Source organism: Mustela nivalis (genome assembly GCF_964662115.1).
Source record: "Mustela nivalis genome assembly, chromosome: 6".
In the NCBI taxonomy this organism is placed as follows: Eukaryota; Metazoa; Chordata; class Mammalia; order Carnivora; family Mustelidae; genus Mustela; species Mustela nivalis.
This window is the reverse complement of record NC_139025.1, coordinates 104,975,543-104,986,824: the sequence shown is the minus strand read 5'-3', so window position 1 is coordinate 104,986,824 and position 11,282 is coordinate 104,975,543. Positions and strand designations below refer to the sequence as shown.

General features: G+C 38.7%; 1 long non-coding RNA gene across 1 annotated transcript in view; it reads right to left on the bottom strand.

Annotated features, from left to right (window-relative positions):
- Positions 1-1,977: 1,977 nt before the first annotated feature.
- LOC309866483 overlaps positions 1,978-11,282 on the bottom strand; it is a 128,721-nt gene continuing 119,416 nt past the window's right edge. Inside the window, exon 3 of the long non-coding RNA XR_014312713.1 lies at positions 1,978-2,136. This is a non-coding gene — a long non-coding RNA (uncharacterized lncRNA). The remainder of the gene's footprint in view (positions 2,137-11,282) is intronic.

Here is an 11,282-nt window from a genome sequence, read left to right as displayed (position 1 = left end):
GCATATAAGTAAATTGTCTCATGATCACTGGGTGACTTGACCAATGGCCAATGAGAGTGAGGGAGAACACTCACTCTCAAGAGACCCGAAGTATGCACCAAGATACTTACTTGGTGTTGAATATGAGAAAGAGTCTTACTTGGTGGTGGGCTAGAGCCAGCTAGGTCAACTTGGAAGAGTTGATTGTGTGCACATCTTTGCAACTCAGCATTCAGTTACAGTGCATTGAAATCAGCCATGGGGTTAGTATTCACACCACTGAAATCAGCATACACTACCAGTCAGGCAGATTTCTTCTTTTGCAGGGCCTGTGATTCAACATTTACCAGAACAGCCCTGGCCTTATTGATGAGTTAATACAGGTATCTTATATGCAGCAACACACAGTGACTCAGTTGGCATAATTCCTAATCAATATAGTGTTGTCTACCAGCCAAGCAGTCTGCAACATAGCAATGCTGAATATATAGTGTGGCCCAAGGTGACACAGCCTGTAAGTGATAGAGTCAAGATTCTAGCCCCAGGAAGACTCTATTCCCAAGGTCCATGTTCCTCTGCCCTATTTTGCTGCTTCTAAGGAGGGCAAGCTCAGGAGACACACTGCCTGACTCTATCACTTGATAAACTCCATGACTCTGGACAAGATAATTCTCTACTTCAAACCTTCTTCATCTGCTAAAAAGGAATAAAAGTAGTATCTATTTCATAGTAACTAGAGGATTAAATGAAGTGGTAAATGCAAGGAACTCCACGCACTGCTGGGGATATAGTAAATGCTCAATAAACATTAATGACTACTAATATATTTTTTAAAAGCCCATAAACCAGTATCTTTTATCTTTTATTCCACAGTGTTCTTTTAAGGTCAAGAATGTTTAATAGTTTTGTTTTTTAAAAAAAAAAAAAAACAAGTTTAACTGAGCACAGAAGTCTTACACTTTTTGTGTTTTAAGCTTTTTTTTGTTTTGTTTTATGTTTATTTGTTTAGTAGCTGCTACATATTTCAGTATATAGTTCATGGTTCCATTAAAGAAGAACCTTTTACACTTCATGTAGTTGATCAAGTCCCCTTAAAACCAAGAAATGAATTCACAGATGCCTCAGATATCTGGAGAAGCAATTTCCTTTGGAAAAATTACAGTATCATGACCTGAATACCTTAATTTTGATTAATCATTAGAAATCTGGTAGTTGCCACTTGGACCAACAGATTCTTAAAAAGTTTCTCTTTATGAGAGAACATGTGCTTTGGACATAGTCTTGTTATGCCCGAGTTTTCGCGTCTGAGAGACCACCAAGGAGCCAAGCATTGATGCAATTACACGAGGGTTTATTTGACAAGCTTAAACTTGGGCCCAAGTGTACCCCACACAGCAGAGTAGGGACTTGGACCCTGAACCAGATTACAGTTAGAGTTTTTAAAGGCAGAGTAGGGGTGGTCTGGGCGGTAGGTGAGGACAAAGGGGATTATGGATGATGTAACTCTCTAAGGAATTTTAGAAGCAAGGTCTCCAGGACCTTGAGGGGCTAACTATTGTTGGGAGAAAGGTTATTTATTCCCAGAATTAAAAATCTTCTCCTGAGACCCTTTAGATGTATATCAGTGGACCATATGTTTGGGAATGATTCTCGACAATATCTTGGAGGTTTAGAGATAAAGTTTCCTAAAGGAATTGTTAAAGTAGACTTACAGGATCCTGGTTGGACCTGTTGGGGTGGGGGGTGGGGGCAGTCATGCTAGGATTGTCCTTAGCAAAACCTCAAGGTGAGAGCAGTTAAGTCTCCAGGGGAGAGCCACTCTGTCTCTTTCAAGGGCTTGTCAGTAGGTAAGGAATTTTAATGAGTTTCTTCTGCCTCTGTTTCCCACATCAGCTAAACTTGAGGTGGGATGGCCTTAATTTTCTCGGCCTCCACATTTCCCCCTGAACAATTTCGATCCTTAAATCTTTAAGGTTGTTGAAGGTGGAAGGTCTCATCTTCTGTAACTTCTTCCTGCTGAATAGGGACGTAGAGTTGTTCCTACCTACTTGGGTCGACACTGGTCAGTTGGGGAATGTGTAGGGGAGTTATGAAAGACAGAGGCAGCTGAGTCCAGGGGAGAATGCTGAGGTGATCTTCCCAAGTGGAAAGGATTATCTGTGAAAATTATGACAGCGAAAATAGCAAAACATGATTAGTGTAACAAAAAGAAAATGAAGCTCAAATAAGTTTTTTTGCTATCTGACAAAAAAACCTTTTTCCAGTCCAGGAGTTTAAATCAATCATTAAAGCAGAGAGGGACTTTAAAAATGCTAACTTGAGTAGGTCAGAACCCAAGAAATATTTTGTGATAATTTGGAACATCAAGATGTCTGCACTTATGTCAGGGCTAGACTTGAGGTGGGTACAGCCTTGTTTTTCTTGGCCTCCACACTTATCTCTTGAAGGAACATATCTTGATAAATGGAAATATTAGCTTTCAGCAGAGACTTGACTTCTACCAAATTTGTTTAAAATGAGTTTAATATTCTCTCTCAATTTCTGTCAATTAATCATGTGGAAGAAATTTTAGGGTCACGATTATCTATAAAACAAAGTTAGCAACAAAATGAATAGAAGAGTGTCTGGCATATAGTAAGTCTTCAATACATATTTACTGAATAAATAATGCATTAATTTGAAGTGAAAATTTTGGTACAAACATATATACATAGGGATATAAAAACCAATAAAGACATATAAATCTAATGTAAAATAAAAGTTGCAATGTAGATCATCACTGCATTTCTTCTATTTCATGGGGAAAATGTTTTGACTGATGGAATTTTATAAACTGTCTAGTTCTGTTCTCATAGTTATTTGGCATCCTGGACACTGAGTTTAAGATGAAAGGGGTCCTGGCATGAGAGGCCTTTCATGAGACAACAGAATTACTTTACGGCCATCAATGGGACCCTTCTTTGCAATCAAACTTGATGGCAAAGAGCTAGTACTTCCAGCCATGAACATCTACTCAGCTGATACCCCAGACTATAAGAAGAAAGTCTGAAAAACAAATCCAACATGTGAAATTTCATTATTATTACTCCAGAATTTGGATTCCAATGGCATTTTCTCTGCTGTTTTGAGGAAACCTTAAGAGAGCCTCCAGTTTTCTGTGAAGTTTTGACAATGGAAGCCAATTTCTCCCATTATAAATGCAACCTGCCTTTCAGCTCTGTCCCAGGTTGAAAATGTCAGGGATCTGAAGGTCCTAGCCAGACAGCTAGAGGCCAGCACCTGACCAGAAAGAGACGTCCTCTCTCCCAAAGTGCCCTCTGAGACTTTTCACAGGCTAGCTTTCTACATGGATCAAACAATGACAAATGAACAGTATGAAGTCGTAAGCTAAAGTCCCATAGAGTCTAATAAGCTAAGAGTCTGACCTGGCCCAGCCTGCTCGAGACCTCTGAATACTCACAGACACTCAGGGCTGTCCTGATTTTCTCACCATCATCCTGGACCAGATGAACTGGTCAAAAAGAGAAGCTGGAAGTTTTCTCCAGCTGGCTCAGTTAAGAAATAGGGAAATAGGGAAGGAACCCAGATCCCCTATGTAAAGAAACATAGGTTTTCCCCTGACGTCTGCATCACTGGTTAAGTGAAGTGGCTGCTTATTTCATCCATCTGGGCCTGGGTCTCCTCGGTTCTCCAAAAGGATAAGTGAACCACACGGTTTCAAATGCTTTGCACACCTGATATTTTAATGCTAAAAAAAAAACAACTTATAGATTATGGGGCTGTGCTGTGCTAATTTCTTCATCTACATTTTTTCTTTTTATTTGCATAATAGCCCTTTCCACTGATAGCACCCCTGTTTCGTAGATGAGAAAGCTGAGGCTCCGAGAGGTTAAGGAACTTGCCAAGTTCAGGAATATATGGCAAAGTTAGCAGTCAACCCCAGGCCAGCCTATTCCAGACTGCACAGCCTTACCCACTACTCTGTGCTGTCCCTGACACACCTTGATGATTCTATGGCCCTTGACAGTATCTCAAGATACATTCAGACCAATGTCCTGAGATTAGGAGATTCTCTGGGCACTCCTTTAAGTGTCCCTTTTCCAATTTTCTGTCCTCTAATCCCACTGGCATTAAAAACCCAGTCGTATATCGTGTTTGATGGCAAATGTCCGTGCTACACAAAAAAGCCTTATCTGGTCATTTCATTTGTGCAAGCAAGGCCGTATGGAGTCCGGACGTCTGTGACTCATCTGTCAGCTTTGGAATCTCTTTCAAAATTTACTGATCTCCTGACAGGAATGGGCAATGGCTTCACAGGAAATGGAAAGCTCTGAACCTTTGCCAAAATCTCAAACCCAAATGAAACCCAAGTGCTTATGTTGAGTTCGGGTAATAACTTTGCTCTTCTGGCTCCTGCAAAGTCAAAGATGTCTCTCCTTCCATTCCTCCAGGCCTAACGAATGACAAATTAAAGTGAGCCAAACATGCACCTTGTAAGGAGGGGCTTCCAGAGACTGATTACTGATCTAATAGCCTTAGGATTTTCTCTGACATAGTTAAGCTTGAGACAGTCCATTTGGAGGAAAAGCAGTTAAAGGAAATTTGATAAAAATCTTCCATTACTACTAAGGCAGAGGTTTTTCAAGAGGCCGAGTGGTGAAATTGGGAGAACGTGCGCTTTCTTTCTAGGGGATTCAAGCATGAATCTCAATTCTTCCACTTAGTGACTGTGTGACCTCAGTTGAGTTATCCAGCTTCTCTGGGCCCTAGTTTCTCTATTGATAAAGAAGGGATAATAATTATTTGCCACATAGGTTTGTTGTGAGTATTCAATTAATTAATCATGTACAAACTTAGTAACTCTGTCATCCGCAAACTCCACAGAATTATGGAATTTTAGAGTTAAGCTTATAATATGGAGTTCAGATATCTGATTTTACAGATTAGAAAGGTGAAGCCCAGGGAATTAAAATCCAAAATCATATAATTAGTTAGTGGCTTCTAGTGCATTCTATTTGCCACCACATTTACAATCCTGCCCATAAAGAAAGACTTATCTGTCAATCAACACAATTTATCTGGTAACATTTATGTGCGCAGTACTGTGTTAAGAATTGTAAAGGATTAAAATAAAAAGAGTCTTAGGCATTATTGACAATAGGCATTAAGACTCTGCTGTGTGTAGTGTTTCTGTGCTTTCAGTTTTGGAGGTAATAAATTAAGTGTAAGACATGGTACATTCCATCAAGGAAGTTATCACTTAATTGGGAAAACATTAATTCACATGGAAGCAATAGAAAACCATGAAAGATGGCTCATGCAAATACAAATGGTATGGCTGAGATGTGAAAAAGGGAGAAAATACGTAAGTCCTGGGGGGAGTCAGAAGAGCCTCCCAGGAGTACTCAGCCTTGAAGGGTTCTCCTGCTGTAAGGAGACTGGCATGGGAGAGAAGTAGCTACAGGCCACTTTCCAGACAGGAGAGTCCCCCACCTGAAGCCTGGATTGTTTCCTCTGAAGGTGGGGATGAATTAGCTCATCCACTGCAAATCATGGTGAAGATTACACAAGATGATGCACTTAACTCAGTACCTGCCACACAGTGAGCACCTAACTAGATACTCACCCATTATGCTGATCTGCAGGCTCACAAAATGCTCTCAGGGAGGTACCATTGTTCTCCCCATTTCATCGGGAGGAACCTGAGTTAAGGGCAATAAGGTACAGGCACGTGGCTACATTCTGGCCATTTGTGTTTGAGCAAAAGTGATATGGGTAATTTCTGGAATAAAGTGGTAAGGAAATCACTGTATCTTCTCCCAAAGTCTCTAACCCCATTTGGTGGCTTAATGGAGAGTGGTCCAAAAACTAAAAGGAGCATGGAGCCACAGAATGGAAGGAACCCAGATCCCTGAATAACTCCGCAGAAGGATGCCCCATCAGAAGCAGTCCCCACTGGACTGGAACTTGAGTATGAAATAAACTTTCATGGTGCAATCACCAAGATTCCAGGATATACTTGTTATAATGCCTAGCACTATATAACTACTATATTTCCTAAGGGCTTTTTAAAACTGTTGAATTAGAATACACTAGAACAATAGCATAGAAGTTGGGGAGTGGGTAGGAATGAAGCTTAACTTTTCTAAGTTTCTTTTCTTGTCTTGGGGAAAGATACAGGTATTAATTTTAGCTTCCAAGAGATTACATAAATACACTTTAATATCCCAGGTGGCCATTAAAACAGATACATAGAATATAGATTCCAAAATAGTAGTAGAGAAAACTTGAATAAGATAACTAATGGAATAGTCAAGCAAAGTACAAAATATGAGGGTAAATATACCTATACATTGGCAACTGCAAGAAATACAAGTGGATAAATGTTCCAAATAAAAGACAAACATGTCTGAATGGGTTTTAAAAAGCTAACAACATATACATCCATCTATACCGCATAACTAATGAATGGTTAAAAGCAAAAGGATAGAAAATGATAGACTAAGCAAATTCTAACTGTAAGACAGCTGCTCTGACTATATTAACATCTGACCAAATGAACCTAAAGTCAAAAGAAAAAACATGCTGAAGATAAAGAGGGAATTTTCATAATGATAAAAGATTCCATTGACCAGGAAGATAGAACAATGTGAAATTTGTAAGTGCCTATGTAAGGCAAAAATTGACAAAACTACCAGGAGAAGGGGAAAAATTCACCATCCCTGTAAAAGTAACTGATGGTAAAAGCAAAAACAAAATTACTGGTAAAGATACAGGAGTTTCAAATGACATGATGGACAGACTTGATCTAATTGACAAATAGAGAAAACAACACCCAACTACTGCATAACCTGCATTCCTTAAAGATAGGTAGAATATTAAGAGCTTACTCTATTTTGAGCCACAAAACAATTCTCAGCTGATTTAAAAGTATTGAAATTATGAAGCTATAGTAGAAGGAGAGAAACAAGAAGATGATTAGAAATTAATAAAACTTAGAAAGAACAATGAGAATATCAACAAAGCCAAAATTAATTCTTTAAAAAGATGGTCATTTTAAAAACTTTAAAACTGGTGAGATTCATCAATATTTTGCTGAAAGAGAGAGAGAAGGCACAAATTACCATTATCTAGAATGAAATGGAGTACAAAATAATCACTTAGACAGTAAATAATAGTAGATATTATTAATAATTTTCATAAAATAGGCCAATTCCCAGAAAAAACATAATATTAACACTGATTTGAGAATAAGCATAAATATGACTATTTCCAGAGCCACAAATAAAAGTAAACTAGTAGTAAAAAAATTTTCACAAAAAGAAAATCTTATGTCTAGTTTCTTCATTGGCAAGTTCTAAAAACATTCAAGAAAAAATAAGTATCAGTTTTACATGGTCTCTTCCAAAGAACAGAAAAAGAGGGAGTGATCCCCATTTTTCATTGTATAAGACTACAACAACCTTGCTACCCAGCTTGACAAGACAATTCAAAAAAAGAAAATGGCATGGAATCTCATTCAAAAACATCGAGGCAAAAGTCCTAAACAAAATTAACCAACCAAATAAAGCAATCTATAAAAACAAGAATACATCATTGACTAAGCAGGATTTATTCTACAAAGGCAAGACTGACTTACATCAAGAAAACAAATTAGGGCACCTGGGTGGCTCAGTGGGTTAAGCCGCTGCCTTTGGCTCAGGTCATGATTTCAGAGTCCTGGGATCGAGTCCCACATTGGGCTCTCTGTTCAGCAGGGAGCCTGCTTCCCCCTCTCTCTGCCTGCCTCTCTGCCTACTTTTACTCTCTCTCTCTCTGTCAAATAAACAAATAAAATCTAAAAAAAAAAAAATTAAATTAATGTAATCATCATATTAACAGATTAAAGGAAGAAAATGCTCATCTCAATAGAAGAGGTGACAACATTTGATATAATTTAAAATTCATTCATGATTAAGAAGGTTATTAGCAGATTAGATGCAAGGGTGAGCTAATGACACAATAATGCAATGTAATACAATGCCAGGTCAGTTGCTGGTTGGCTGATCTACCCTGTATTTCTCTGGGCTTGGATTCGAATTTTAGGTTAGGTTCAAGTCTGTCCATATTTGGAGGTTAGTATGGGCTATCAGGGATGTAGTTTTCTTGCAATCATAACAGAAGCAACAAAAGTGTGAGTGGAAATATAGAATAGCACTTAAGGCTTAGGCATAGAACCAGCACAGTCATTTTAATCACCATTCTGTTGGTCATGCTCATTGTCAAGCCCACTTATCATTGGGGGTGGGAAAACAGATGCCATTTCAAGTGGAAGAACTGCAGTGTCACATGACAAAAAGCATGGACGCCGGGAAAGATGAAAAATTAAGAATATAATGTAGCTTATCACATCAGAAAAAGAAAGGAATTTCTTTTAACTGATAAAAGATGTGTACAAATTAAACAGAAATCTACAGTACAGGAGCACTTGCTGGCTCAGTCAGTAAAGCATCTGCCTTCAGCTCAGGTCATGATCTCAGGGTCCAGGGACTGAGCCTTGCTTTGGGCTCCCTGCTCAGTGAGGAGTTGGCTTCTTCCTCTGCCTGTGCCCTCCCCCAATTTGTGTGTGCACTCTCTCTCTCTCAAATAAATAAAATCTTAAAAAGAAATCTACAGAACATACCATATATAACACGTGAACATTTTCCCTTTAAGGTGTGGGGTAGGTATAAAGATGTCTGCATGACCTCTTTCATTTAACATTTTCATTGAACATCAGAGATCTTAGCTAACAGAATAAGAGAAGAAAAATAAGAGAAGAAATAACAGCACAGTTATTGGTGAAGAAGAAATAAAACTTTTTTGTTGTTGTTGCAGATTATGTGATTCTGCATTTGGAAAATCCAAAAAAATCCACAGATAATTTATCTGAATTCATAAGAGAGTATAGTAAGTTTGCCAGATTAAAAAAAATCAATATACCAAAATCATATACTAACAACAAATAAAATTTTAAAAGATACAATTAATGCCTCAACAACTTAAGGATGTACATCATGAAAAATGTTCAAAATCATTCAGAAAAGATTATAAACTTTATTGAATAACACTGAAAAGTAAGTATCTAAATAAAGAAGCATATGGTTTTCATAGATTGGAACACTTAACACAGCAAATATATTAATTCTCTCCTATATTGATCTATATAGTCAATGCGTCCCAAATGAAATCCAGACAGGATTTGGGGTTGAACTTGAAAGGTGACACCATGATGTATATGGTTGGCAAATGTCTCTTCGGACTGTGCAGAGTGTGGGAACACTGGGAAGTCAGAGGGGTAGGTGATTTTCCTAACTATTGCTCAGACAGAAAATCAAGTTAAATGGTGCATTAGAATAGCACAATAAATCCATATGGTGAGAGGGCAGTAGTCTCTTTATGGCTGAGGTGAGAGAAAGAGGGCAGGAGGTTGAGAATAAATTCCCAGAAACTTTTGACAACAAACTGGCCTAAACATCATGAGTCATCTCAGCTGGAGTCTGAACCAACATTTAAGAAAGAGGCAATTTATTCAAGTCTCAGGTTATATTCGCAGCTAGGATTTATGCAAAAAAGGTTGAGGTATTTGACTTTTTAAAATGTTTTCTGTAAATGTACTTCAGTGAACAGTGAATAAGGAACAATGTCGTGGTAGCCCTCTATATTTTCTTATTTAAATTTGGCTATTTTAAATGCAAGTTGTAATTTTGTCAGAAAAAGACAGAGCTGCTTCTCCCTTTAAGTCATTGTTTCTCAACCTTGGCTCCATGAACTATGTACAGAGCTTTAGGAAGTCCTGATGCCCAGGCCATAAGAGCCCAATCAAATCAGAATCCCTGAGAGTCAAACCCTGACAATTAGTCCTTTTTAAAGTTTCCCAGGTGATGGTAACATAGAGTCAAAGCTGAAATCCTCTACTGGAAGTAAAATCAAGCCTCAGTATCAGTGGGTCACTGGAGATGTCAAGGTGTAGAGTCCTTTCTAGACCAATTAAACCAGAAACTCTGGGAATGAAGCCTAAACATTCCCCAGAAGATTCAAATGTGCTGATAGGGACAAGAACCACTGGTTTTAGGCCTTCTGTTGATATTCACCACCATACTCATCATTGCTAATACCTCCTGGAGATTTTCTATAATGGTTGGTTCAATTCTTAAGCATCTGAATAGCTGTCTGAGTTGTGAACTGGCTAAGTTCAACTAAGAAATAACTTACTCAACACGTATTGAATAGCTACTGAAGACAAAAGACACAGTACTCACCTTGAAGTGAGAAAATAAAATCCCAAACAAATACATATTCCAGTTTCTGGTGGTAAATTGCAGGTGGTCCCACTACCACCAAGTTCTGTATAAAGGATTCTGAGGGCATGAAGAGCAATTTATTGAGGTACAATGCATGTATATATCTTTTCTCCAAGCCTTCAAATACAGCCCAGTCATATGAACCATATAGCACCTCTCCCATTCTCACAGCTTGGGAAAAGAGGAGAGGATAAGGTGGTGATAATAGAAGGCAGCATCACACCAAATATTATAATAGTCCTGCCAGCCCTGTCGTACCTGAGAAGTGTAGTTCACACTCACAAGAGCAGTGTAGCAAGTTACGTTCCTCTGGCACCTCCCTGGCAGGCATGTAACTTCTAAATGACTTAGCAAAACCTAGAGCTTAGAAGCCAGTTGAAAACACTGACAGGAATCATCTGAGGACCCTGCAGATATCACAGTTCTGGGGTCCCTCCTCATGTGCCCCTTCTCCACACGTCAGTTCACAGGGCAAGCCCAACCCTCAATGAACAATCTCTGTGTTCTAAAATGCCTCCTTGTGTTCTGGTTTATAAAATCCTTTTCCAGATCGTATCTCAGGCATGATAGATGGAGTCATTCTCTGTTTTGTTCTTTATGAGTTAAGATGCAGATATCCAGAAAGAAGAGGAAGTGACCCAGGGTCACATCACTGATCGGGGCAGAGCTGGGATTCAAATTTGAGTCGTCCCCACTATAGAATCCATGCTTTCCCCTCTACCATAATCAGAGGACTTGACATCAGTATGGTAATCAATGTGCAAGGCCAATAATTCCCAATTATCTTTTTCCCCTTGAACGCCAAACACCCCATTTTATTCATATATAGTTTACTGCACTCTTTCCTTCAAAGGATTTGAGTGGAACAAAACCTTGATTAAGCTCAGCATCTAACAAAACCATTAGGACTGGCCATCACATTTGGTCCTGCAACACAATTTCTTTGAATAAAATGGCTTCAGTGTCAGAACATGGTATGGG